Here is a 27121-nt window from a genome sequence, read left to right on the forward strand (position 1 = left end):
ATCTCATATGGCTATATTTAGAAATATTTATTTCTTGATGTAACAGTATTTTTATGTGGCTTATTTAGGAAAATTGCCATTTACAAAAAGGCATAGAGCTTTCTAACATGAGCCTCAAATCAATTTATGAATAAAGCCTTTAAAATCAGTAGTATATTATTTTTCTCCTAAAGTTTTATTTATTTTGAGAGAGACAGAGGCAGCGTGAGTAGGGAAGGGGTAGAGAGAGAGGTAGACAGAGAGAATCCCCTGCAGGCTCCATGCTGCCTGCGTGGAGTGTGATGTGGGGCTTGAACTCACAAAGCCGTGAGATCATGACCCGACCCAAAAGGAAGCGTTGGACGCTTAACCGATGGAGCCACCCATGCACCCCAATCAGTCGTATATTATTAAAAAGGAGAAAAACATGGGGCACCTGGGTGGCTCAGTTGGTTGACCGTCCCACCCTTGATCCCTCGATTTTGGCTCAGGTCGTGATCCCAGGGTCAAAGGATCGAGCCCCACGTTGGGCTCTGTGCTGAGTGTGGAGTCTGCTTAAGAGTCTGTCTCTCTCTCTCTCACTCTCGCTCTCTCTCCCTCTGCCCCCTCCCCCACTCATGCTCTCTCTCTCTCTCTCAAATAAAATTTAAAACAAGAGACAAAAACAAAGACTTTGGGCGCTGCAGTGGCTCACTGATCATTCCATACTGCTACCTGTTCCCAGCTCTACCGCCACATTCGATGCACATACGCGTGTGCTCAGTACGCACAGACGCACACACAGGAAGGTCTCCGCAAAACCCGGACGGAGGCACACGCTCCAAGCACGTTTCTCTGCGCTGCAAGCAGCGCTCACTCACGGGCTAAGCACTCTCAACTCTGTGACAGAGCAGCCTGCCATGCCTTTGCCAGCACAGTTCCTTCCAACCTGACACAGTAAGAAAAGGAGCCTCTGAAGGACCGTTCCATTCAGGGAAGAGCAATTTGGCATTGACGAGATCACCTCAGAGCTGTTAAAGCAAACTCTAACGAGGGCAGCCGGGGGGGAACCAGAAGACAGAGCACCGGTGCCCGTAAGTGACGTCCCCCTCTAACAAGCTAGGTAAGGCTTTCCCCCTCATTCCAGCACCCCCTTGGGGCCCAGGAGCGAGCCTGCCTCCTGGGATGTGATGCCCGGCCTGGGTGTTATGGATGCCCCAACCCCAGCCAGGCTGCTGCACGACAAAGTCCAGTGCCCGGCGCGTGTCCCTCTGACCGTGTCCCTCGGGGAAAGGGCCCCTCAGCTTCAGCGGATGCTCTGGAGGAGAACCCTGACCATGCCCAAGTCCCTCCCCTTCCCGTCGTCAGCCAGCCGGGGGCGGCTCCCCACCTTGTGCTGCCGTGAGCACAGCCACACACGGCTGGCCCCGGCCGCACCTAGAAGCTGGAAGCCGTCCACATCTGGGAGAAGTCCGAAGAGCTCAAGTCCCACAGGGGCCCTGAGAGAGGGCGGGTGTGGTCTCTGCTTTCAAGACGCTGAAGACACGGCCTCGGCTTCGAAGATGCACGGTGACAAAACAGCCAAGCAAAAGAGTTTAAAATATTAACCCAGCTTCAGAAAGTTAGATATGCAAGAAAAACATACATACTAGGTACACACTAAGAGAAACTAGAAGTTTTCAAAATAACTTTTTAATAAAAACGATTTTTTTAGATGTTTATTTTTGAGAGACAGAGAGTGAGCAGGGGAGAGGCAGAGAGGGAGGGAGACACAGAATCCGAAGCAGGTTCCAGGCTCTGAGGTCAGCACAGACCCCGACGCGGGGCTCCAACTCACAAACCATGAGATCATGATTTCAGCTGAAATCAGACGCTGAACTGACTGAGCCAACAAGGCACCTCGGAGCCCTTCCTTTTTAAATGTTGAAAAATTTTTCAAGGATAGGGGCTCCTGGGTGGCTCAGTTGGTTGAGTGTCCAACTTCAGCTCATGTCATGACCTCATGGCTCATGAGTTTGAGCCCGCATCGGGCTCTATGCTGACAGCTCAGAACCCGGAGCCTGTGTCTCCCGATTCTGTCTCCCTCTCTCTCTCTGCCCCGAACCCACTCGCATTCTCTGTCTCTCTCAAAAATAAACATTTAAAAAAAATTAAAAAAATTTTCAAGGATAAAGTCAATGGTGATAGAAATGGTGATAGAAAGATCCACACAGAGTAAGAAAATAAGAAGTCTTAAGGATTTGCCAGCAAAGGCACCTAACCATTTAGCTCCTAGGAATGCCTGGAACAGTGAGTCAAGCCATACAAAGGAACATTTAAAAGGCAGCTGCATTCCAGACTCCCAGCAATTGATATGCAGCTCAGGTCACTCACTGTCATGCAGAACATGCTAATGACACCTTATCAAGGAGAAGCCTGCTCCAGGAGGAGGCTCCCAGGACACCTGCAACCCCTGGGCAGGTGGGAGCCCAGCGCCTGGGTCTGAGGCAGGGCAGCAAAGCAAAACAAACCTCATCTGTATTCTCTCTCTGCCCCTCCCCTGCTGGTGTGCACTCTCTCTCTCTCCTAAAATAAATAAATAGACTTTAAAATAAAAGCTGACGGGTGCCGGGGTAGCTTAGTCAAGTCAGCATCTGACTCTTGATTTCAGCTGAGTTCATGATCTCATGGTCGTGGGTTTGAGACCCAAGTCCGGCCCAGCACTGATAGCATGCAGTCTGCTTGGGATTCTCTCTCCCCCCAGCGCCTGGCTGTTTTCTCCTCTGCCTGCTGCCATGAAAGGTCTGAGGCAGGGCAGCGAAGCAAAACAAACCTCATCTGAAGAGGAACCCCCACCCCCCGCCCCGCCCCAAGGCCACATAAATGCTGCTCAGGACCCCAGACACCCTGTGATAGGGGCAGAAATGACCAGAAGTCCAAAAGGAGAAAGACTATATACAGACACATACATACACACACACACACCAAATGCCCAGGGAATCCCATCAACACTGGTATTATTCAAATCTACGTTGTTGATTTGGGGATGCGGCCGGTCAGCCCCATGTCTAACTGTGCTTTCTAGATCCGAGAAGTAACGGTTTTATTTCCAGGTTCTTTCTGCTCGTGATGAGCCCTGTTGTGGCCCTGGGTTCCTCTCTCTGGGCCACAGGTTTCTGTTCCGTCTCACACAGGCCCTCTGCTCCTGGTGACCCGTAGCCCAGGACTGCTCTCACTCTCCAATACTTGCGTGGTTCACAGTCTCCACTCGCCTCACTGGCCTATAAGCGCCTCCACGGAGGGCAGGAGACCAGGCTATCTTCTTGAAGCCTCACAAGCAAATATTGCATGCACCATGGCACACGGTCACCCAAACATCAACATACAAATGCATCTGCTGCTTTCAGTCACTGTGCACAATGGTAAGGAGCAAGGCTGTGTTGCTTTCCTTCCTCCCTTCCTCCCTCCCCTTTCTTTTATGTTTATTTTTTATTCTTGAGGGGGGGAGGGGAGAAGGGGGGGGAGGGAGAGAGAGAGAGAGAGAGAGAGAGAGAGAGAGAGAGAGAGAACAAGTGGGGGAGGGGCAGAAAGAGAGGGAGACACAGAATCCAAAGCAGGCTCCAGGCTCTGACCTGTCAGCGCAGAGCCGGACGTGGGGCTCGAACTCACAAACTGTGAGATCATGACATGAGCCGAAGTCGGACGCTTAACCGACTGAGCCACCCAGGTACCCCATTTCTTTTCTTTTTTTTTTCTTTTCTTTTTTCTTTTCTTTTCTTTTTTTTTTAAGTTTACTTATTTACTTAGAGAGAGAGAGAAAGAGAGAGAGAAAGAGAAAAGAGAGAGAGAGAAAGAGAAAAGAGAAAGAGAGAGAGAGAAAGAGAAAAGAGAAAGAGAAAGAGAGAAAGACAGCAAGCTGGGGAGGGACAGAGAATCCCAAGCAGGCTTCACACTGTCAGCTCGGTGCCTGACGCAGGGCTCGAACTCACAAACTGTGAGATCATGACCTGAGCCCAAATCAAGAGTCGGATGCTTCACGGGCTGAGTCACCCAGGTGCCCTGCGAGGCTGCATTTTCTGAGATGCAGCCAGTCAGGTTCTCAGAGAAATAACTTTGCAGGTGAACATTCCCATCATAAGTGAACATTTTTAGACTGCTCTGCAATCACTAATTAATTCAGCACTGCTTTGCAAGTAGGGTTAACCATTGTCTCCATCAAGGAAAAGAGAAACATTTCTAGCTCTCGGATGACTTACGTGACGCGTACCACAGGGTCCTCCTTTCCTATGTACTTAGAGGGACAATGAGAGGAGAGGGACACACGGTCACTTGTGACCTGGACACACATTTCCTGCTCACGGCTCTTCCTCCTGATGCACTTCAGTGTCTGAGGCCATGGTGAGGCTCTGGCCCACATTTCATTTGGGGTTTCGCTAGGCAGACGCTTCCCATCACAGCACCATTTACCAGCTGTGTGACATCGGCAAGAGACAGTGTGTCACCAAGCCTCATTTCCTCACCATGGGATACCGCGGTGGGGGGGGGAGCCACGCAAGGCAGAGGCGGCAGAGCCCCCCGCGCGGCGGGATCCATGTGGCGGCCCCCACCAGCCACACGCTGCGCGGAGTCCCCAACGGGAGAGTGCCCCGTGTGGCGGAGCAGACCCGAACGCAGGTCTCCGCGGCAGCACCGCGTACCCCCCGCCCACGCCACGCCACGCCACAGGGCGGCACGGCGAGGCAGGGCCGCCCAGTCCTCCACCTGGGGAAGGGCATCCCCGTGGCAGCTGCTCCGGGGCGCTTATGGTACCGCCACAATCCCGTGGGATGGAACTGCCCAAGTGAACGACGGGGAGAGACAGAGCAACCTTCCGGTGGAAGACAACACTCGGGTGTTTCCTCCTTTCATTTCAATATTGCGAAAAATGCTAACTCCCACCGTTCACAAAGCCAGCCCGCCGCCGACGCCAGCGACGGACAGGGTGGCTGGCGTACCGGAGATGGTTCAAGAGCAGTACTTGCGAGTGTATGTGGCAAAGCCAGGTCTGCACGGGACAAAATGACTCCACAGGCCAAGCGGGTAGGACTCGGAAGTGCTGCCTTCCAGGCAGAGACAGGCCTCCCAGAAGCGGTGGAGGTCGACATTCACAGTTTTAGGTGGCACACATCCATTGCCTGCGGGTATGGAGGACGGCGATTTTGCGAAGGCTGGAACCGTTTATTAGAAATCACAGCTTCTCTCCCTGTATCTGCACGGAACACCACCAGGCAGGCTGTCTCAAGAAGAACACTGCCACCGGACATTCAGACGAGCCAGGTGGCTGGACAGACACGGGACGCTCACGCCACAAGTACAAGTCTCCGGAACGAGTCCCTGGTGTCTCCGCTGATCTTTGTGTGCCCCAGGGAACTCCCAGCACACACACATGGCCGCAGTGAAGCACACGCAGGAAGGTCTTCTGTCTACACAGCACCTCTCAGGGCCAAACAAGGTGGGAAAAGGTGACGATGATGGGCAAGGCATGGAAGCGAAAGAGGCAATCGACCGATTCACTGATGAACGGACGGAAACGACTAGAAACGTCTCCAACAGCATGAACACCCAGGGATAATGGCACCACCCACTCTTTCCTTGGAAATGCCAGACTACCACAGGATTTCCCAGATGGTGAGCCCCTGGAGGCTAAAGGCTGTCTGGCTGTCGTATCCCAGTTTCCGAGTATGCAAACGACATCTACCAAATGCATGGACAGGTACACTAGTGATGAGGGAGAGAGCGGTTTCCATGAGTCCTGTCCCAATTCCGTGTCTCGCAGAATCACCTTCTGGGAGGGGAGGGGCGCTGAAATCGTTTTCAATCCAGTCATCTCTTTACTGCAACGTCTCCACTAAAGTTATTCCCTCTGCGTCAGACCCAAAGAGGCTCTCTCTTCTGTGATTCTAATGCCACACGGGGAAAGAAATCACTTTAGAAAATCAGATGAATGTTACTTCTTCATTATCTTAACAGATGGATAAAAAGACTTGCTTCCTTTGGGTTTTGTTTTTTACTTGCAGGAATTTGGGTGGTAAATAGGAATGAAGCTGAATTGAGAGGGACTGGTAAGACGTTTGTAGTTAAGTGGAGGAGAACAGATTAATAGAGAGATTCCACACACACAGAGGATCCAAATCAGAATGTACAAGCACAGATTTCTTGAAGGACTAGTGTCCGATCACAGAAAATACTTAGATTTAGAGACTGTAGTCTGTGACCGCCCCTCAAGCATCCAACTCTGTGTTCAGAACACGTGTTTTGAATCTATTCCAGGCCTCTTTCATTTCTGTGGCTAGAGACACTTGTTCCTGGTTCCAAGATGTGACACTTGGAAATTTTTGTTTGTTTTAATGTATTTATTTCATTTATTTTTGAGAGAGAGAGAGAGTGCAAGAGGGCGCATGAGTGGGGGGAGCACAGAGAGGGGGACAGAGGATCTGAAGCAGGCTCTATGCTGACAGTAGACAGCCCGACATGGGGCTCAAACTCACGAACCGTGAGATCATGATCTGATGATCTGAGTCAAAGTCAAACAAACACTTAACCTACTCAGCCACCCAGGCACCCCTGAAAATTGATGAATTGTTTTGTTTTGATTGAACCAAAATCAGGCAAATTCTCTCTGCCAATGAAAGCTCCAGACCAGTGAGAAACAGGCACAAATGGACTAAAGATGACATTTTCACGTGCTCGGTTAGCAAAGTTTTCTTCAGGCATTCCGTTATCAGCTTTCCTAAAAATACGTTCTGTGCAAAGTTCAAAGTGGGCAAGCCCGATCCGAACTGCAAGGTTTTAGAACTAGCCGAACTGATCAAATCAAGATTTCAGGGGGAAGTGGGGCTGGCCAATGACACTGCTCCACTGCTGGCTATAGACTGCACTCACTGTGGTCTGCAGGCTTTAAGTAGGTGACCCGGCAGGGCACGATTAGTCTTCTGAAACCTCAGGACACAAGAGTGTGTGCCACAAGTCACCCCACAGTCTCAGCGCACCCTGCCGTCTCTTCTGATGGGTGTTTGGATCCCCTGGTCCAGCTGCACCTGCGGCCAGCCAGGACCCCACTCTCAGCATGGGTCAGCCCACGTCCGACCAGAAAATACCTGAAGCAGGACACACAATACAAACCACGAGAGATACAGTAAAAAGTTCTCTCTGCCTTCTGAGACCCTGGCAGCTCCTTCCGCAACTCATGGGAAGCTATTACCAGTTTGAAGCCTATCAAAGGAAACAGGGGAAACGTAATCAATGTCAGAGGCTTTCGACCCTCCCAGGCATGAGGTTACCCTGTCCATATTTCTTTCCAAGATATGTAAAAAAGCAGCTTCCTGAACCCACCCCTCCAATTCTCAAGAACATTCTGAAGGAACGTAGGGGATGATGCTACAGAGATGCAAATCTAAGCTCTCCTCGAACTTACTCCAGGAGAAGCCAGCTCGGGGCAGAGGTAGGGGCTGATGAGGACACGTACGCCTGCAAATCTGTTATCTTAGCAAAAGCCTTCCTGGGAATCTGGATGTCAAGCCAGTGCTGAGAATCTCTGCTTTATGGGACCCTCCCCTCCCAAATTCCTTCTCTCCCCTTGTTCTAACCACTTGATCTGAGTATTACAAACTATGCCTGAAGCTTTAATCCTTGGCTTGGCATGTCCCTTTGAAACCAGACGATCATCCTCTGAAGACACAGTGAGATTAAGTACCCCTTGGTACCAGCCTTGGAGGGATAAAGCCTTGATGTTTCATTCTCCACCAAGAAAGGCTTCTCAAACCCTGGGCCCAGGGGATTTGGGCCTTGGCCTGTAGTTTGTCAAACCCTGCTCTAAAAGGCAAGGCAGATATTAATTTCTAAACAATTTTAACTCCTTTTGCTAAGTACTATGAAGAGAATGCCAAGGGAGAAAAGAGGAGAGACTTTACAGAGAGGAGGGCCTGCTGAGTTCCTCTAAAGCTATGATTTTACAACTGCAATGGCTCCTTTTTAGCTATTAGTGGGAGCAATGGTCTCTTGTGAACATCCTTGGGTGAACCATGGTGAATGCTGCAACCTGTCGCTGCAAATCATTAGAAGCAGTCAGAAGGAAAAATCAGGTTAGTATCGTATTATGGCAGACACTTCATTTACCTCAATAATAGTTTCGGGAACATCTAGGCTGCGTAAGTTTTTATTAGGTATGATCTGTTCTTGATAAAAACTTAAAAGCTGCAAACATTAGGGCACAGGGAACAAGTGATACATGAATTTGGGTTTACCCTACATCTTGTGCCCTACATGTACAAGCTTTTCTCCTGAGCCACTTAAGTTTTTAAAAACACGTGTTTGTATTCCTAGAAATCTAGCTATGGATCTGGGAAGTCTTGACATTATAGAACATCTCCACCTCTATTCCTCCCCACACCCCACCACAATTTTATCTTTTATTTTTATTTTGGGAGAGAGAGAGAGACAGAGAACACACACATGCATGCAAGAGGGGGAGGGGCAAAGGGAGGGAGAGAGAGAGAGAAAGAGAAGGAAGGAAGGAGGGAGAGAGGGAGAGGGAGAGAGAGGGAGGGAGAGAGAGAGAGAGAGAGAGAGAGAGAGAGAGAGAGAATCTTAAGCAGGCTCCAAGTTCAGTGCAGAGTCCGACTCAGAGCTCGATCCCATGACCACACCACAATCTTATCAAGGTATTGTTTACACACCATAAAATTCAAGCGATGGGAGGTTTGGGTAAATGTATAGAGTTGTGTATTCACCACCACAATCAAGTCAAAATACAACTGCACTGCCCCAGAAAGTTCCCTCTTGCTCTAAGGCACTTACTGCAGCCCTGACTGAAAACCCTGTAAGGTAGTGTGTTTGTCTGCAAGGACAGCCAACTTTAGGCAGACGTAGAAGATTAAAATTCCTTAAAACTACAAGTCAGGGGCGCCTGGGTAGCTCAGTCAGTTAAATATCTGACTCCTGATTTCAGCTCAGGTCATGATCTCATGGTTCATGGGTTCAGGCCCTGCATCAGGCTCTGTGCTGACGGCGTGGAGCCTGCTTGGGATTCCTTCTCTTCCCTTCTCTGTCTGTCCCTCCCCCATTTATGCTCTCTCTCTCTCTCTCAAAATAAACATTTGGGGAAAAAAAACACCTACAAATCAAACCCTACTGAAATCATTGGGAAATGCCCATTTCAACAAATTTGAGAGTGAATCTATTCACGACTTGCACAAATTAATGTTCTGAAAGCAAAGCCACATTGCAGTGACCTTTCCAGACTGTGAGCAAAGTATTCCATGGGAAGGATCAGCCACCCTGGGCATTTCCACTCTTCTTCTGTCCTCCCTTTATTGCATTTTACAAACATGCATATGCTTTAGCCACCATTAGCATGGAAAGTAGATATGCCTGACCCTGTCCCCCAGAAACTTCTGGCTCCTCCTGCCACCACCACCAGATCAAGGCCAGACTGCATGCTTGATCTTGCAGGCTCCCTCTCATCCCTCCCAAGCCACCTGCCACTCCTCAGGGATGCATGTTCCTGCAACATACATTTTGGCCAAAGGCCCTCCCCTGCCATTTATGCCTCACGGTTTCCATATCTCTGCTTTGATCCACACTCTTCAGAATACGCCCCATGGACACCATTCCCATTTTCTTTAAGATCCAATCTTTTCCATGAAGCGTTTCCAGGACCTGTTTTTGTTTTTGTTTTGTTTTGAGAGAGAGAGACAGACAGAACGTAAGCAAGTGGGGGGGGGGGCAGAGAGGGAGACACAGAATCTGAAGCAGGCTCCAGGCTCTGAGCAGTCAGCATAGAGCCCGATGCGGGGCTCAAACTCACGAACTGCAAGATCATGACCTGAGCTGAAGTCACATGCCCAACTGAGGAGCCATCCAGGTGCCCCCATTTCCAGGACCTGTTGACAAACAAGCTTTTCTTCTGATGAACCCCCATAAGGATTTAATCTTTACCTGTTTGTCCCCAAACTATACTCAATTTATCTGTATTATTTCCGTTGAATATCACTTCTCCTGGATACGGTGATAACACCCACTTCTGTCCGTAGGCCTAACGCAGTGCCCTGGCACAAGGCAGGCTTCAGCAAAGACTCAGTGAGGTAACAGGAAGAAAGGAGGGAGGGAGTAAGGGAGGAGAGGAAGCCAAGGTCGGCAGGCTGATTTTCTTGGGCCTTCTGACTACCTGACATCACAGTATTTATTTCTGTAACCCTCCAAAATTCATATGTTAAATCCTAACTCCCCCTCACCCAGGGGATAGTGTTAGGGGGTGGGACGTGGGGGAGGTAATTAGGGCATAAAGATGGAGCCCTCAGCAGTGGGAGAGTGCCCTTGTAAAAGAGACATGAGGGGCACCTGGGTGGTTCAGCTGGCTGACTGTCTGACTTCGGCTCAGGTCATGATCTCAAGGTTCCTGAGTTTGAGTCTTGCATCGGGCTCGCTGATGTCAGTACGGAGCCTGCTTCTGATCCTCTGTCCCCCCCTCACTTGTGCGCGCTCTCTTTCTCTCTCTAAAAAGAAAAAAAAAGAGAGAGAGAGACACAGGAAAGTGCTTGTGGCCCCTCTCTCTGCCCTCCACCACGTAAGGACACGGCAAGAACAGAGCTGTCTGCAAACCAGGAAACGGGTCTCACCAGGAACCAAGTCAGCTGCACTTCAATCTTGGATTTCCAGCCTCTGGAACTGGTGAAAAGTAAATGTCTGTTGTTTAAGCACCAAGTCTACGGTAATCTGTTATATTATTATCTTCCCTGACAACAGAGGAGAAGATCCTTCAAGGGAGCTTCTCTCTGTACCTGATTCCATTTTGCAGGCTTCCTGGCACCTCACCACGTAAATACAGATCAGTAACCAGAAACATACTGATGTCACCCAAAGACCTGTCCACAGAGCCCGTGGTTCTGATCGAATACTAATTAAAACATAGGGGCAAACACACACACACACACACACACACACACCCAGTATGCTGGAGCTGTGAGGCCTGGGAGAAGATTCCATGCCCCGACCTGGTCTTAAATGAGAGGCGGACGGCGTCAGCTCTACTGCGCAGCCGTGTCCTGACTCAGTCCTTGCAATTTCACATCACGTTGCATGAATGCTATAGAAACCGACGCAACTCACAGAAGCAGTTAGGTTTCCTTGCCCATTAAACACAATCTGAAGCCCCTCAATTTTTCAACAAAGCGATGACCATAATAAAAATATTAACTGGGGACTGAGTAGCCCTTTACTCTTTCCAATGTGTTTGTATCTATAGTTAAATGGCTTCTATGTATTTTACTTGGACGCACTTACACCCTGAGCAATCAAATGCTTTTGGGGCGGTGGGCCACAGCAAAACTCACAACAGGAACATTATAATGAACATAAAAACATCCTGATGAGGGAGAACGAAAAGGAGAAAGGCACAGGCATGGAAAAGTGCTCAAGCGAGCAGACCCTGGCAGGTATGGAAGTCTGACAGCTGTGCCTCAGACGGGCTCCTGTCAACCAGAGCAGGTGGCCGGAGGTGCTGGGGTACTGGGTAGGCGGGCACTTCTCGATTCTTCAGCACACACAACCCTAACCCTAACGTCCATTGGCAGAGGGCAAGCATAACTGAGAAAATCCAGTACTTCTGCCTGGCCTGTGAGGACACTGCAGCCCCAGAGCCTACGTGACTTACTGATAACCTGAGCTAGGGTGTAGACATTCATCTGTGACTCCTACTCTCTGTCTACAACATCACGTGAGACACTCCTCTGAAACCCCTATGTTCTTCTCTTCCTGACCAGTTTTATCTTCTTTGCAAAAACTCTGTAGAATGTTTCAGGTGGCAGTCTACAGCTCATAGTAAGGTCACAGACCCAGAGCCCCAGGTGGTTATGCTTGTGACATCACTAACGCAAAGGCTAGTACACAACTGCCAGGGGCCAGGAGCCAGCAGGATGGGAATGGACTGTGCAAAACCACCAGGCAGGGGCAATGGCATGATTATTAAATACTTATACACAGAAAAGGACAAAACTAAGCATAACCAACCCTAAATGTTTGAAAAGCACACAACGCACTTCAGGGATCTATCTGCAACCTAAATAACAATGATCATGAAGAGAGAGGTCCTACCGCCAACAGGAAAATGAACACAAGATATGAACAGTAATGAACCAAAGAAAAAATACAAATGGCTAGACAAGACACAAACTCAACTTCGCTAGTTACTGGGCAAATGCAAGTTAAAAATGAAATTGCTCTTTTCCTGTCGAATCACAGAACTTTTAAAATGTCCGATGTGGGTGCCTGGGTGGCTTAGTCAGTTAAGCATTCGACTTCAGCTCAGGTCATGAGCTCACGGTTTGTGGGGTCAAGGTCCGTGTCGGGCTCTGTGCTGACAGCTCAGACCTTGGAGCCTGCTTCAGATTTTGTGTCTCCCCCTTTCTCTCTGCCCCTCCCCTGCTCACACTCTGCCTCTCTTTCTCTCAAAAATAAACATTACATTTTTTTTTTTTTTAAATTTATAGTTGGGGCACTGGCTGGCTTAGTTGGTTGAGCGTCCAACTTCAGCTCAGCTCATGATCTCAGGGTTCGTGAGTTCGAGCCCCACATTGGGCTCGTTGCTGTCAGTGCAGAGCCTACTTCAGATCCTCTGTCCTCCTCTCTCCCTGCCCCTCCTCTGTTCTCTCTCAAAAAATAAATAAGCATAAAAATAAATAAATGAATGAACAAATAAATGTCTGATGTGGCCAGAGTTTTGAGAAAGCAGGACTGCCCTAGGCTACTAGGTGGTAGGGCACAAACAGCATGCACTTTATGGAAGGCAATTTGCGCGTATTTTCCAAAAGCCTACCAAGCAATTCCGTATCTAGAATTTGATCCTAGGGAAATCAGCATGCCAGAACATGAGTATTTCACAAGATGTTTGCTGCAGCCTCACCTATATAACTGTGAAAGTGTGGAAATAATCCTAAAAGTCTACAGGACCTCTACTGGACATTCGTATCTTACAATGCCACGCATCATACACAGAACTTCCTTATATATTTTTAAAGTTTTTCTTAAAAAATTTTTTTTTAATGTTTATTCATTTTTGAGAGACAGAGATAGCGCAAGTGGGGTGGGGCAGGGAGAGATGGAGACACAGAATCTGAAGCAGGCTCCAGGCTCTGAGCTGTTAGCACAGGGCCCGACGCAGGGCTCGAACTCAGAGAGTGTGAGATTATGACCTGAGCTGAAGTCAGACACTCAACCGACTGAGCCACCCAGGTGCCCCTAAACTTTTTCTTTTTTAAATGTTTATCTATTTTAGAGAGAGAGAGAGAGAGAGCGCACACACACAGGGACACACAAGTTGGGGAGGGGCACAGAGGATCCGAAGAGGGCTCTGTGCTGACCAAAGAACTTCCTTATATTTTTACTTTTTTGTTTTAATGTTTATTTATATTTGAGAGAGACAGAGAGAGAATGCGAACAGGCGAGGGGCACAGAGAGAGGGAGAGAGAGAATCACAGGCAGGCTCTGTACCATCAGTGCAGAGCTTGATGTGGGGATCAAATCCATGAACCTTGAGATCGTGACCTGAACCGAAACCCAGAGTTGAACGCTTAACTGACTGAGCCACCCAGGCGCCCCTAGTCTCCCCATAATTTAAGAGAAAATCATTTGCTTCAGCTGTCTTTCTCTTACCACAATTGTATGTGACCCCAAATTCTCAAAATTCTATACATTGGATTGTCTAATTATTGTCACTCAGCTAAACCACATTTGGAAATGGGTTATTTACCCAATAGGCTTTAGATATATTAATTGTACATAAAAGCTTACCTTATATACTTTATTACTCTATAAAATGTCTAATATGTGAGTGTGCCTATGTTGTACACATATATACATATACGTGCATGCACGTGGATATAAATGTTAAAACACCTTCCTAGAGTTTCTAATTATTCCATCTTTAATGGCCTCTGAGTATGTTTAAGGGCCCACTGGCTAGACTTTGCAAGAGTCATTAAATAACAAATGTTATGCAAGTTATACCCCAAAGCACTTCATCTGTTAGCAGCTGACTTTATGAGGCATTAGCACAGGACACCGGACGGGTTTGACTGTCAAGGGCACTGCTATTCCATCAACAAAGCCTGCAGGCAGGAACACCATTGGCAGACAGGAGCTCGTTTTATTTTAAATGGATCTCAAAGACATTAATATGTGTGTGTGTGTGTGTGTGTGTGTGTGTGTGTGTGTGTGTGTATGTGTGTGACTTATATTTATAGGTCTTCTTTCCCATGAATGTTGATGGCACTAAGACAATACAACCTGGGGGCTGGGTGTGTGACCTCAAGGGGGATTGCAGTGCCTGGCTTCTGTCCCTGCGAATGAAAAACTAGTATGGTCTCAAGGGACCTCAGAAATCAGTGATTCCAAACGCTTTATCCTTCCTTCCTTCTTCTTCTTTTTTTTTAATAAGTATTTTAAAGCTTTCTCAGTCTTTTTTTTTTCAATGTTTACATATTTAAGAGACAGAGTACAAGCGGGGGAGGGGCAGAGAGAGAGGGAGCCACAGAATCTGAAGCAAGCTCCAGGCCCCGAGCTGTCGGCATAGAGCCCGATGCGGGACTCAAACCCACGAACCGTGAGATCATGACCTGAGCCGAAGTCGGACACTTAACCGACTGAGCCACTCATGCGCCCCTTATTATAGTTAATTAAAAAAAAAAAAATCTCCTAAGTCCACATGAAATTTAACTTGATAGATGACACAAAATAAGAATATACTTTTTTCCTAATCTATTTTTTTCAACAGCATATGTGACATGATTTTTTTTAATTTTTTTTTTAACGTTTTATTTATTTTTGAGACAGGGAGAGACAGAGCATGAACAGGGGAGGGTCAGAGAGAGGGCGACACAGAATCCGAAACAGGCTCCAGGCTCTGAGCTGTCAGCACAGAGCCCGACGCGGGGCTCGAACTCACGGACCGCGAGATCATGACTGGAGCTGAAGTCGGCCGCTTAACCGACTGAGCCACCCAGGCGCCCCGTGACATGATTTTTTGTCTTCTGTTGTTTTTCATGCGTTATTAAATCTTCAATTAAAAAATAAGCTCATTTTTGGGCTACTGATTCTCTTGTATTAATTAACTTTTGTCTGTTCTTGAACCACTGCTGCACTACTTGAATTCTTGTTGCTTTATAATACATTTAAGTTCCTGTGAGGACTCGTCTTCTCCCTTATTACACTTTAAAAAATAATTTTTTGTTTAAGATTTTATTTATTTTTAATGTTTATTTATTTTTGAGAGAGACAGAGTGTGAGGAAGGGGAGGGGTGGAGAGAGAGGGAGACACAGAATCCGAAGCAGCTCCAGGCCCTGAGCTGTCAGCACAGAGCCCGACGCGGGGCTCGAACTCACGAACTGCGATCATGACCTGAGCCGAAGTCAGATGCTTAACTGACTGAGCCACCCAGGCGCCCCAAACTCCTTATCGTATGGACAAAGAAACGGAGGGTCAGAAAGGCAGCCTGCAAGTTATACCCGCGCAGCTCAGGATACACGTCCCCAGTCTCTCAGCCTGGTTAGGGATTCTTTGCACCACACGCCCCCTCGGGAGTCCACACTGCAATTCCTTCCCACTGCACTATAAGCATCCTGGATTTGAGACATGAAAGGTCAGAAGAGACTAGCTTTGCCAACGAGCACCGCCATCTCCTCTCCTACTTCCTTGTAGGACCTTTCAACGTCAGAGGTGGCATGAATCCGCAGGAACCCAACAGATTAAAAACCAGCCATACCGCACGCAAGGGCTGTGTGAATCCAGCACTTAAGCCCCGGTTTGCTTACTGTAAAGTGAACATGGTATGCAATGTGCTCAGGCCCAAGATATGTGTGTGTGTGTGTGTGTGTGTGTGTGTGTGTGTATGAAAATGCTTGTGAACTTTAAGAATTAACACAAGAGATTCTGCAAATGTTTTTTTAAAGGCAAAAAACTAAGTAACTGTAGGATCTCGTCAGACCTCCAGCTCTGTCTAGAAGCTGCCCAGAAAGGACCTAATTATCTAAGGAAAAGCCAGCTGGAAAACCCAAGTGTCCACTAACCAGGGAAAGACGGGTTGATCCAGTGGACACAAAATAGCAGCCCTGGTTTCTACCACCTTGACCTTCTTTAATTTTAATGCACATAAGAGGCAAAGAATTAAAGGCCGTGAAAGTAAAGCAAACGCATTCTAAAAACCACATAACATATCAGCTTCCCAACACACCACTGAAATTCAAAGGTGGATTTGGGGGAAGCGGCCAGTCCATGTTAAACAGGGGGCACTTAGCACAGGCTTCCCAGGGCCATGTCACTCCAGCTGGGCAAGAGATGCCTCGTACAACCTGTATGGTTAACACCAACATACATGTGTGTTCCGTTCGTGCATCTATAAGGATACCCTGCAAATTTTTAAGGGGTGTGTGTCAGCTTGAGTGTGTATGTATGTGAGAGAGAAAAGGAAACCATATTTCTTCCACCATGCATGACAAAAAGCAAATGTGGAGATGTACCTCCTACTACTGTCCGTGGAATACTTTTCTGCAACACAATAATGAAAAATATTTATAGAATACCCCTCAAAGATTCTGCTTCGCAAGGGAAATATGCCAGCCCTTCATCTGACCTGCACCCAATTTGCAGATATTTTACGTGACATGTTTCATTCATTCATTCTGTAAGTCTTCAGTGTGGAAGGCGGCAGGCCATTTTATAGGTTTCTGAAAACCTTTCTTCAAACTCCTTTTCCTTTTTACTTCTCAACAGCATGGCCACTACATATGCATTTTAAAAGAACGCCTGCCCATGGGAGTCAGTAAATGCAGACTCAAACAGTGTATGCATGTGTGAGCATACACACACACACGTACATGCAGATTTTTCTCTGAAAATGGCATCCTCCCTCCAGACACAAAAGCATCTGCTAATAGCAAAGGCATTTCACAAATCTTTCTTTTACAATATAGAAGGTAAAGACTCAGAGCACACGTACAGTAAAACCTGTGAAGAAACGGCATGCCTCTAAGCTGTCACAATCACAGTGGGGAGCAAAACCTAAGACCTGCACAGTACTCAGAACCACACTGATTCCATTTTCTACATTTAGGCGTTTTTCACTGCAATTAGCAGTCTACGTGTGAATCTAGCCACAGAGCATTGTTCCATACCTAAACGTGCACACCTGATTTTGCTGCCCGCCCCCCCCCCCCCCATTTCCATGTGGCCGACTCACCATTTCCTTTCAATATCCGCAGTCAGTGCCTCGGTCATGAAAATGCTAATTTCCTACTGGCACAGAAAAAGCAAAGGCGAGACGCTGTTCACACCATGCCGGCCTTCCGCCGATCTCACGCAGAGCGATGCTCCCACATCCCAGGCTACCGGTCCCACCGGCACCATGGCTCGCAGCCCAGAATGCGGTACGGAAAGCCACTGCCTTCTCATTTCAGAGCACGTTTAGCCAACTGCCAAACCGAAAGCTGCGAAGTCTGCATGGATCCAGAAGCACAGAAGCGGCACAGGCGCGTGTCTGCACACGTACGTGCGTGCGTGCGTGCAGAGCTGGAATCTGCACCCCAACCTGCATCATTTTTCATTTCCAGGCAGCACAATAAACAAGGAAAACATTTACAGACCTCCCCGGATCTCACCCACTGTGCTGCCTGAGCTGACAACCTGCTCGTAAAGACAGGAGAACAAAAGAGACACTCGTAACTACACATGGAAGCAGCAGAGGCATGAGGCGACGGGTCCCATCCCGGGCGAGCTGCCTAAGAACAAATCCGGGAGTCTCTTACCGGCTCCCCGCTGGCTGCCTGCGCGTGGTGGAGCAGCGGGAACACGGCGGGGTGCTCCCTCCAGGGACGGGGCAGCCTCACCCTGCTGCAGCCCCTGGGTCTAGCTGCCTCCGGCACAGAGGAGCCTCAAAGCCATGCTCACAGCAGCTGGCCTGTCTGTGCCTGCTGCCTCGTGATGGACAAGTTCACGCAGGCTCTGTCAACTCTAACCTCCCTGACTCAAGGCTCCCTTGTATTTCATGTTACTTCATCAACAACTCCTGACCTCAGGGGGAACATTCCCAAGGCTTCTATGCTTAGAACCCCCACCCCCAAAGACTTGCCCTTTCAAAGCTACCAAAAGGCTCGGGTGTCTTCCTCCTTACCGTTTAAAAGGAGGAAACACAGGAAAGCCTAGTGAATGTATTTTATGGAGCTTTGTCTATTTAACTATGCTAATCACATAGCATGTGCGATACACTGTTCGACCCTAAAACCGTAATAAAATCAGACAGAACAATGAAAGAAAAAACCCCACTGAAAAGCCTATTTTATATCTATCTGCATTCTCTTTATACTCTTGGGTTTATTACACACTCATTAGGAACATAATCTACCAAACAACTGATAAAGTATTTCCGGAAGTTTTACTGTGTGCAAAGCCTTCAGTGAAGAAGACAAAGAAGTCACAGGCTGACCGCGCCTTGGCTGACCGTGACTTACCAGTTCATCAGTTCACAATGATCCATATTTAAAGTCCCTGCCCTCCACCTCCCTTCCTAAAGCAGCCCAAGGCCTCAGTGCTGCCCCAGTACAGGAAGCATGCTCCCACCCACCACTGGCCCTAACATCGCCCTCCCATCTGGACAGTCCCAGCCCTCCCGAGTCTTGTGCTTACCTAACTTCAAGATGGGTTTTCTCTTTTCAACCTGCTTCTATCAGCCTCTTCTAAATTCATGGCAGTTAGTTCTGAGTCTTGCTCATTTAACCGAGTCACACATACTACTCTGCAGTACCTACTGCTATATTCGTAAGAGTGACTTTTTCCTTTTATCCACACCTACTTATCTTCAGCACTGTGCCGATGCATTAATGTTATATCTAGGAAGCATTTAAATAAGTCTCCGAGGAAGGCTGCTGTAGGCCAGGGACATGAAGTCATTAACTGAGGTGGCCTGACGCAATGAGAATGAGAATTTAAACCTGTGTCTTCAACCCCAAAGCTTACCTTCTTTCTAGACTGCTCATGTCCACTGATTATTTACCAAGTACATGGTCCTGTTACTAAGACAAGGCAAAATTGGCCTCAGGCCACACCCTTAACACTCAGTGCACAGGGCACACCCACCCACGTAATACACGTCCAGTAAGATGGTGGCTGATTAGATATTTCACCCCACTCACTGTTCAAAAGGTACGTTCCTAATATTTACAAACTGAGTAACTCAAAATGCATTATACGAATACCATTTTGGGGGTGCCTGGGTGGCTCAGTCAGATAAGTGGCGGACTTCGGCTCAGGTCATGATCTCATGGTTTGTGACCTTGAGCCCCGCATCGGGCTCTGTGCTGACAGCTCTGAGCCTGGTGCCTGCTTCAGATTCTGTGTCTCCCTCTCTCTCTGCTCCTCCCCCACTCATGCTCTCTCTTTCTCTCTCTCTCAAAAATAAACATTCAGACAAAAAGAAGAGCATTTTAGGGGCGCTTGACTGGCTCAGTCAGGGGAACACTGTGACTCTTGACCTCAGGATTGTGAGTTTGAGCTCCACGTTGGGGTAGAGATCACTTCAAAATAAAATCTTTTTTTTTCCAATGTTTTATTTATTTTTGAGAGAGCACGCATGAGCAGGGGAGGGGCAGAGAGAGAGGGGGACAGAGGATCCGCAGCAGGCTCTGCACTGATAGCAGTGAGTCCCATGCGGGGCTCGAACTCAGGAACTGTGAGATCATGACCTGAGCCAAAGTTGGACACTCAACCGACTGAGCCACCTAGGCACCCCTCAAAAATAAAATCTTAAAAAAACAAGAATAAAATTTTACATAAACACTTCATTTTAGAATGGCTTTAGGGGTACCAGGGTGGCTCAGTCGGTTAAGCAGCCGACTTTGGCTCAGGTCATGATTTCACAGTTTGTGGGTTTGGGCTCCACATCGGGCTCTGTGCTGACAACTGGGAGCCTGGAGCCTGGTTCAGATTCTGTGTCTCCTGTCTCTACCTCTTCCTGGCTCACATTCTGTTTCTCTTTCTCAAAAATAAGCACACATTAAAAAAAATTTAGAATGGTTTTAGACTTACAGAAAAAATATGACAATAAAAGAGTTCCAATACACCCAACACCCAGTGTCCCCTACAATTAACAACTTACATTAATGTGCTACATTTGTGATAATTAATGAGCCAGTCTGAGGACATTAATATTAACTGCAGCCCACACTCGATTTAGATTGTTTTTTAGTTGTGGTTGCTGTTTTTAAATGTTTATTTACTTTCGAGAGAGAGAGGGAGAGTTCGTGCATGAGCAGGGGAGGGAGAAGGGCAGAGAAAGAGACAGAAAGAACGAGGGAGGGACAAAGGGAGAGGAGACAGAGAGAAAATCCCAAGCAGGCTCCACACTGTCAGCACAGAGCCCGATGTGGGGCTCAAACCCAAGAACCATGAGATCATGACCTGAGTGGAAATTGGACGCTTAACCGACTGGGGGCACCCAGGTGCCCCCAAATTTTTTTTAACTTAATGTCCTTTTTCTGTTCCAGGACTCTACCCAGAGTACCACATTACATTTAGCTGTGTCTCCCCAGTTTCTCCTAAGGAACAACTTCTCAGAATTTCCTTGTTCTTGACGCCCTTAACAGTTTTGAGGAATATCGCTCAGGCATTTTATAGAACATCTCCCAACAAGGATCCGTCTGATGGTTTTGTCACGATTACGCTGCAGTTATAGGATTTGGGGTAAGATCACGAAGGTAAAGTGCCATTCTCATTACATGACATCGAGGGTCATGCTGTCAACACAACTTATCTCTGCGTATCACCTGGCAGGGGCTAGCATATGTCCTTCTCTCCCTCCACCTTTCCATCCTGTCCTCTCTACACAGTGCATATTTAAAGAGCTGGGAGTTGTGTGCCACCTCCTTGAGGGCAGACAAACTACACAGGTTATTTGGAACTTTTCTGCACAGACTTGCCTTTTCTCTCCCCCATTTATTCCATCATTTGTGTATATCAGTATGGACGCAAGAATATTTATTTTATACACTAGGTTATAATCCAACATTATTTTCTTGTTTTAACTATTCCAGTTCTGGTCATAGGAAGCTCTTTAAGACGGCTCCTGTGTCCTTTTGACATGTGCCTACTGTCATTGGGCTTATTTAGTTCAGTGCTTTCTTACTTTTTTGGCACTATAAGACATTCCAGGCTCATTTTGCATATTCCCTGGCCCAGCCCTAAACCCAGCCATTCTCCCAAGGAGCACCGGTTGCTTTGATTCCAGAAGGTTATTGGAGATCAAGATCTGGACGTTAGTTGTGCTTGCGGAATTTTTAAAGAACGCCCTCAATGAATTATTTCCAAAGAGAAAGCACTTTTATAATACTAAGGTTTATAATTTGGGTTTTCATATATCCAAGTCAACTATGTTTACTAGAGCAAGGCATAATTATTACGGTGTCTGGGACACTCACTGGGACACTCATTGCTTGTGCTATGTTAACGGTAGCAAGACTTTACGTTATCGATATTGTTGAAATGTTGATACTATCCAAAGCAATCTACACATTCAATGCAATCCCTATCAAAATACCACCAGCATTTTTCACAGAGCTAGAACAAAGAATTCTAAAATTTGTATGGAGCCAGAAAAGATCCTGAATAGCCAAAATAATGATGAAAAAGAGACCCAAAGCTGGAGGCATCACAATTCCAGACTTTAAGCTGTATTACAAAGCTGTAATCATCAAGACAGTATGGTACTGGCACAAAAACAGACACAGAGATCACAGGAACAGAATAGAGAATCCAGAAATGGACCCACAAACGTGTGGCCAACTAATCTTTGACAAAGCAGGAAAGAATATCCAATGGAATAAAGACAGTCTCTTCAGCAAGTGGTGATGGGAACACTGGACAGTGACATGCAGAAGAATGAACCTGGACCACTTTCTTACACCTTACACAAAAATAAACTCAAAATGGACGAAAGACCTAAATGTAAGACAAGAAACCACCAAAATCCTAGAGACAAAAACAGGCAGCAACCTCTTTGACCTCGGCTGCAGCAACTTTTTACTAGACATGGCTCCAGAAGCAAGGGAAAAAAAAGCAAAATGAACTACTGGGATCTCATCAAGATAAAAAGCTTCTGCACAGTGAAGGAAACAATCAACAAAACTAAAAGGCAACCAACGGAATGGGAGAAGATATTTACAAATAATATATCAGATAAAGGGTTAGCATCCACAATCTAGAAAGAACTTACCAAACTCAACACCCAAGAAACAAATAATCCGGTGAAGAAATGGGCAGAAGACATGAATAGATACTTTTCCAAAGAAGACATCCAGATGGCAAAGAGACATGTGAAAAGATGTTCAACATCATTCATCATCAGGAAAATACAAATCCAAACCACACTGAGATACTACCTCACACCCATCAGAATGACTAAAATTAATAACTCAAGAAACAACAGAAGTTGGCAAGGATGCAGAGAAAGGGGAACCCTTTTGCACCGCTGGTGGGAATGCAAACTGGTGCAGTCACTCTGGAAAACAGGAGGTTCCTCAAAAAATTAAAAACAGATCTACCCTAGGACCCTATAATTGCACTACTAGGTATTTATCCAAAGGATACAGGAGTGCTGATTCATAGGGGCACATGTACCCCAATGTGTATAGCAGCACTTTCAACAATAGTCAAATTATGGAAAAAGTCCAAACGTCCATCAACTGATGAATGGATGAAGAAGATGTGGTTTATATATATACACACAATGGCGTATTACTCAACGATCAAGAAGAATGAAACCTTGCCATTTGCAACAACGTGGATGGAACTAGAGGGTCTTATTCTAAGCGAATTAAGTCAGAGAAAGACAAATATATGATTTCACTCATATGTGAAATTTAAGAAACACTGCAGATGAACATAGGGGAAGAGAAGGAAAAATAAGGTAAAAACAGGGAGGGATGCAAACCATACGAGACTCTTTTTTTTTTTTTTTTTTTTTGGGACAGAGAGAGACAGAGCATGAACGGGGGAGGGGCAGAGAGAGAGGGAGACACAGAATCGGAAAGAGGCTCCAGGCTCCGAGCTGTCAGCCCAGAGCCTGACGCGGGGCTCGAACTCACGGACCGTGAGATCGTGACCTGGCTGAAGTCGGACGCTCAACCGACTGCGCCACCCAGGCGCCCCGAGACTCTTAAATACAGAGAACAAACTGAGAGTTGCTGGAGGGGAGGTGGGTGGGGGGGACGGGCTAGATGGGTGATGGACATTAAGGAGGGCATTTTTGGGATGAGCACTGGGTGTCGTATGTAAGAGATGAGTCACTGGGTTCTACTCCTGAAACCATTACTATGCTACATGTTAACTAACTTAAACTTAAATAAAAAAGGGGCGCCTGGATGGCTCAGTCGGTTAAGCACCCAACATTGGCTTAGGTCATGATCTCACGGTTCGTGAGTTCGAGCCCCATGTGGGGCTCTGTGCTGACAGCTCAGAGTCTGGAGCCTGCTTCAGATTCTGTGTCTCCCTCTGTCTCTGCCTCTTCCCTGCTCACGCTCTCTCTCTCAAAAATAAACAAACATTAAAAAAAATTTTTTTAATTACAAAAAAAGACTTCATATTATAAACACTTGTAATAAATTACATACAAGTCCTGGTCTTTAACTGACACAGAACATTTGCGCTCTTGAAGAATTCCACAAATAAAAAGGGAACAGAACAAGATAAGCACCTTAGCACTTACACTCCAGAAGAACTCTTCTCCCTCGCCTCTTGGGAAGTTTTGGTGAAGGCTTGAGCCCTTCTCGAGTTGGTCATTAGGGTCTGAGGACCCTACCCCACACCATCACTGCGAGTCAGAACATCACAAAGGAGCCCGTGGTTCGAGCATCCCGCACCGTCCTCTACCCCTACGCTGTGAAGGAGCCCCAGCACCTCTACTCGGTGGACCGTTCAAGCTCCAGAAGTTCAACCACCTCCCAGGAGACAAGTACAATGAAGATGACAAGAGAAATGGATCTCATGTGGCAAGAGAATCATAAAAGAAGGCTCTTTGGAATGTGTAAAGAGAGCTCCATTCATGACCTGCATTCCCAATCCTGAAAAGTACACTCACCGACAGCCATCCCTCGGCCAAACCCCAGAGCCGGCGAACCTTTCTGCCACGTTTTTCTGGAGCACAGCCACACACTCCTGTATGTACCTGCCATTGCTGCCTCCACGCTGCAAGAGCCATCACAACGTGAATAGTCTGATCCCCGAAGTCAAGAAAAGTCACTGTCTGACCCTTTACAAACTTTGTCGACCTCAGAGCTACAGCTGCATTTCTCAGACTTGAGTCATGTCCAGATTCATTTCATTTTTCAATTATTTTCAAGATTTTATTTTTGGGGTGCCAGGGTGGCTCAGTCAGTTAAGCATCCAACTTTGGCTCGGGTCATGATCTCACAGTTAGTGGGTTTGAGCTCCGGGTCAGGCTCTGTACTGACAGCTCAAAGCCTAGAGCCTGCTTCAGATTCTGTGTGTCCCTCTCTCTCTGTTCCCTCACCCCTGCCCTGTTTGTGCTCTGTCTCTCTCTTAATAAATAAATAAACATTAAATTTTTTTTTTAAAATAAATAAGATTTTAATTAATCTCTACACCACCATGCGGCTCGAACTCACAAGCCTGAGATCAAGAGTCACATGCTCCACTGACTGAGCCAGCCAGGTTCCCCCAGACTTATTTTATTTTATTTCATTTTTTTTGAACCCTATTACTACTTTTTCACTGAGGCCTTTGTTCAGAGTTGCTCCCCACTGACAACTGAGAGCTGCAGGATGATACTAAGGCAGGCACTTCCCCAGGAGATGTGGGACTCCTCGGAAGGGTCATTTATTTACTTATTTTATATATTTTTTTCAATATATGAAATTTATTGTCAAATTGGTTTCCATACAACACCCAGTGCTCATCCCAAAAGGTGCCCTCCTCAATACCCATCCCCCACCCTCCCCTCCCTCCCCCTCCCCATCAACCCTCAGTTTGTTCTCAGTTTTTAAGAGTCTCTTATGCTTTGGCTCTCTCCCACTCTAACCTCTTTTTTTTTTTTTCCCCCTTCCCCTCCCCCATGGGTTTCTGTTACCCCCAGACTTATTTTAAATTAACTTATTTTTTGTGGAATCCCAGTGTTCACAGATTTTTAAAAATTGAGATAAAGTCCACATATCATACAATTCACCCCATGGAAGTATACAACTCAGTATTTTTTAGTATGTTCACAGAGTTGTACAACTATCTATGCTATCTAATTCCAGAACATCCTCGCCACCCCCAGAAGAAACTCCATACCTACCACAGCAGCCATTCTCGTTGCCCCCGACCCCAAATTCCTGGCAACACGAATGTACTTTGTGTCTCTGTAGATTCTGCCAACGTTTGCGATCTCACATACGGCTTTGATTATTTCTTACTGTACTGTGAAACATGTCTAAATATAAAACATTTCACTTTCTTTGTTTTCATAGCTCCTAGGCTATAAAACACAAAACAAATTTGCACGTTTTATGAGAGCAAGACTACAAAGCAAATGTTTAATCCGATGGTGGGGGGAGTTTTCTGGGAACAAACTGTTTCTCCCGTGGCCCCACCTGATACTCAGCACTACTTCTTTCCAGTTCAGCTACCGGTTTTCTGGATGTCACAGAAGGCCTCATTTCACCCGTCGCTTTTCTTTTGACTGACAGGACAAAGAGCTCTGGGGGCCAGGCACCTTGATATCTTTTGCCCATCTAGAAGGATAGCTTAATGGATGAATGTGGACAGGTTTTTTCCTCCCCACCAGGGTCAGTTATGTGAGTGCCACTGACAATGAGACACTCCCTCATGTACAGGGTGCGGTTACGCACATCACCTGGAATATCCTTTTATGAATTGAAGAATTAGTATGGAAACAATGACAGAAAAGTAAACGCACACGGAGAACATGCTTATTCCCAAGAACATGCTCCAAATGCTGTTTGAGAAAACCTGAAGTAGATCTATTTTTCTCAATAACTTTTTTGGTTTGTTTTTCAATGTTTATTTATTTTTGAGAGAGAGAGAGAGAGAGAGAGAGAGAGAGAGAGCGAGCGCGAGAGAGCGCACAAGCAGGGGGCAGGGGGGAGGGGGGAGGGAGGCAGAGAGAAAGGGAGACACAGAATCCAAAGCAGGCTTCAGGCTCTGAGCTGTCAGCACAGAGCCTGATGCGGGGCTGGAACCCACGAACCATGAGATCATGACCTGAGCTGAAGTCGGACGCTCAACCGACTGAGCCACCCAGGCGCCCCTGAAGGAGATCTATTTTTCAGGCAACCATTCTGTTACTACCCGTGCTTGTCTTCCTCCCTCGCCTTCCTTTCCTCTGAATTCTGGTGGGGGTGGCAAGGATTTCCGTATTGGGAGTGGGAGGAAAAAGGGCTACTGGGGTGGGGCTGGGGGCACAGACGTAAAACACGCCCCCGGCTCTGTGTGCTCTTCCGTGAAGTCCTGGGCGATGTGTAGTTTTAACACATGCTTAGAAATATTGAGACGCAATCTCAATCGCTTAAGAGAAATAGGTGACTTTTCTTTAATTTCAGGTGTGTGGACCTTCAGCAAATGCAGGGGTTAAGCCGATTGGAGACTGGGTGCGAGAACCTGACAACCGAGCCTGTGGCAAGTGAGTGCCGAGAGCCGAGTCTCCATCTCACCCGCATCTGGCGACAACTGCGTATTGGTAAGACGTACCCTTGCCCCACGTGGTGGATCACGTCAAGTTATCTCATAAGTTAAAGAAAGTAAGCCTATGTCAGGAGTGACTGCTTAGTGGGTAGGTGGTTTTCTTTCGGGGTGACAAAAATGTTCTGGGATTAGATAGTGGTGATGGTTGCACAACATCACTGTAGTAAATGTCACTGAATGGCACACATTCAAATGGGAAATTTTATGTTGTCTGGATCTTACCACAAATAAATCTTTACAACCTCATTGAAGGGCGGGGGGGGGGGGCAAGTAATTTGGAGTAACCTCAGAGACAAAGAATGGCCACTGAGGCCCTCTGGATAGAGACCTACAAGCCTGTGAGTCCTAAGGGGAGGAGGTGGAACTGAGAGCCAGACAGCGGGCCAGTCCTCACAGTCATCCTGTGGG

At 47.0% G+C, this 27121-nt stretch overlaps 1 protein-coding gene across 3 annotated transcripts in view; it reads right to left on the reverse strand.

The window, feature by feature from the left end:
• SHROOM2 (shroom family member 2) overlaps positions 1-27121 on the reverse strand; it is a 153869-nt gene that overhangs the window by 16454 nt on the left and 110294 nt on the right. The window lies entirely within an intron of this gene.

The sequence above is a fragment of the Panthera onca genome, chromosome X (assembly GCF_046562875.1).
Source record: "Panthera onca isolate mPanOnc1 chromosome X, mPanOnc1 haplotype 2, whole genome shotgun sequence".
NCBI lineage: Eukaryota > Metazoa > Chordata > Mammalia > Carnivora > Felidae > Panthera > Panthera onca.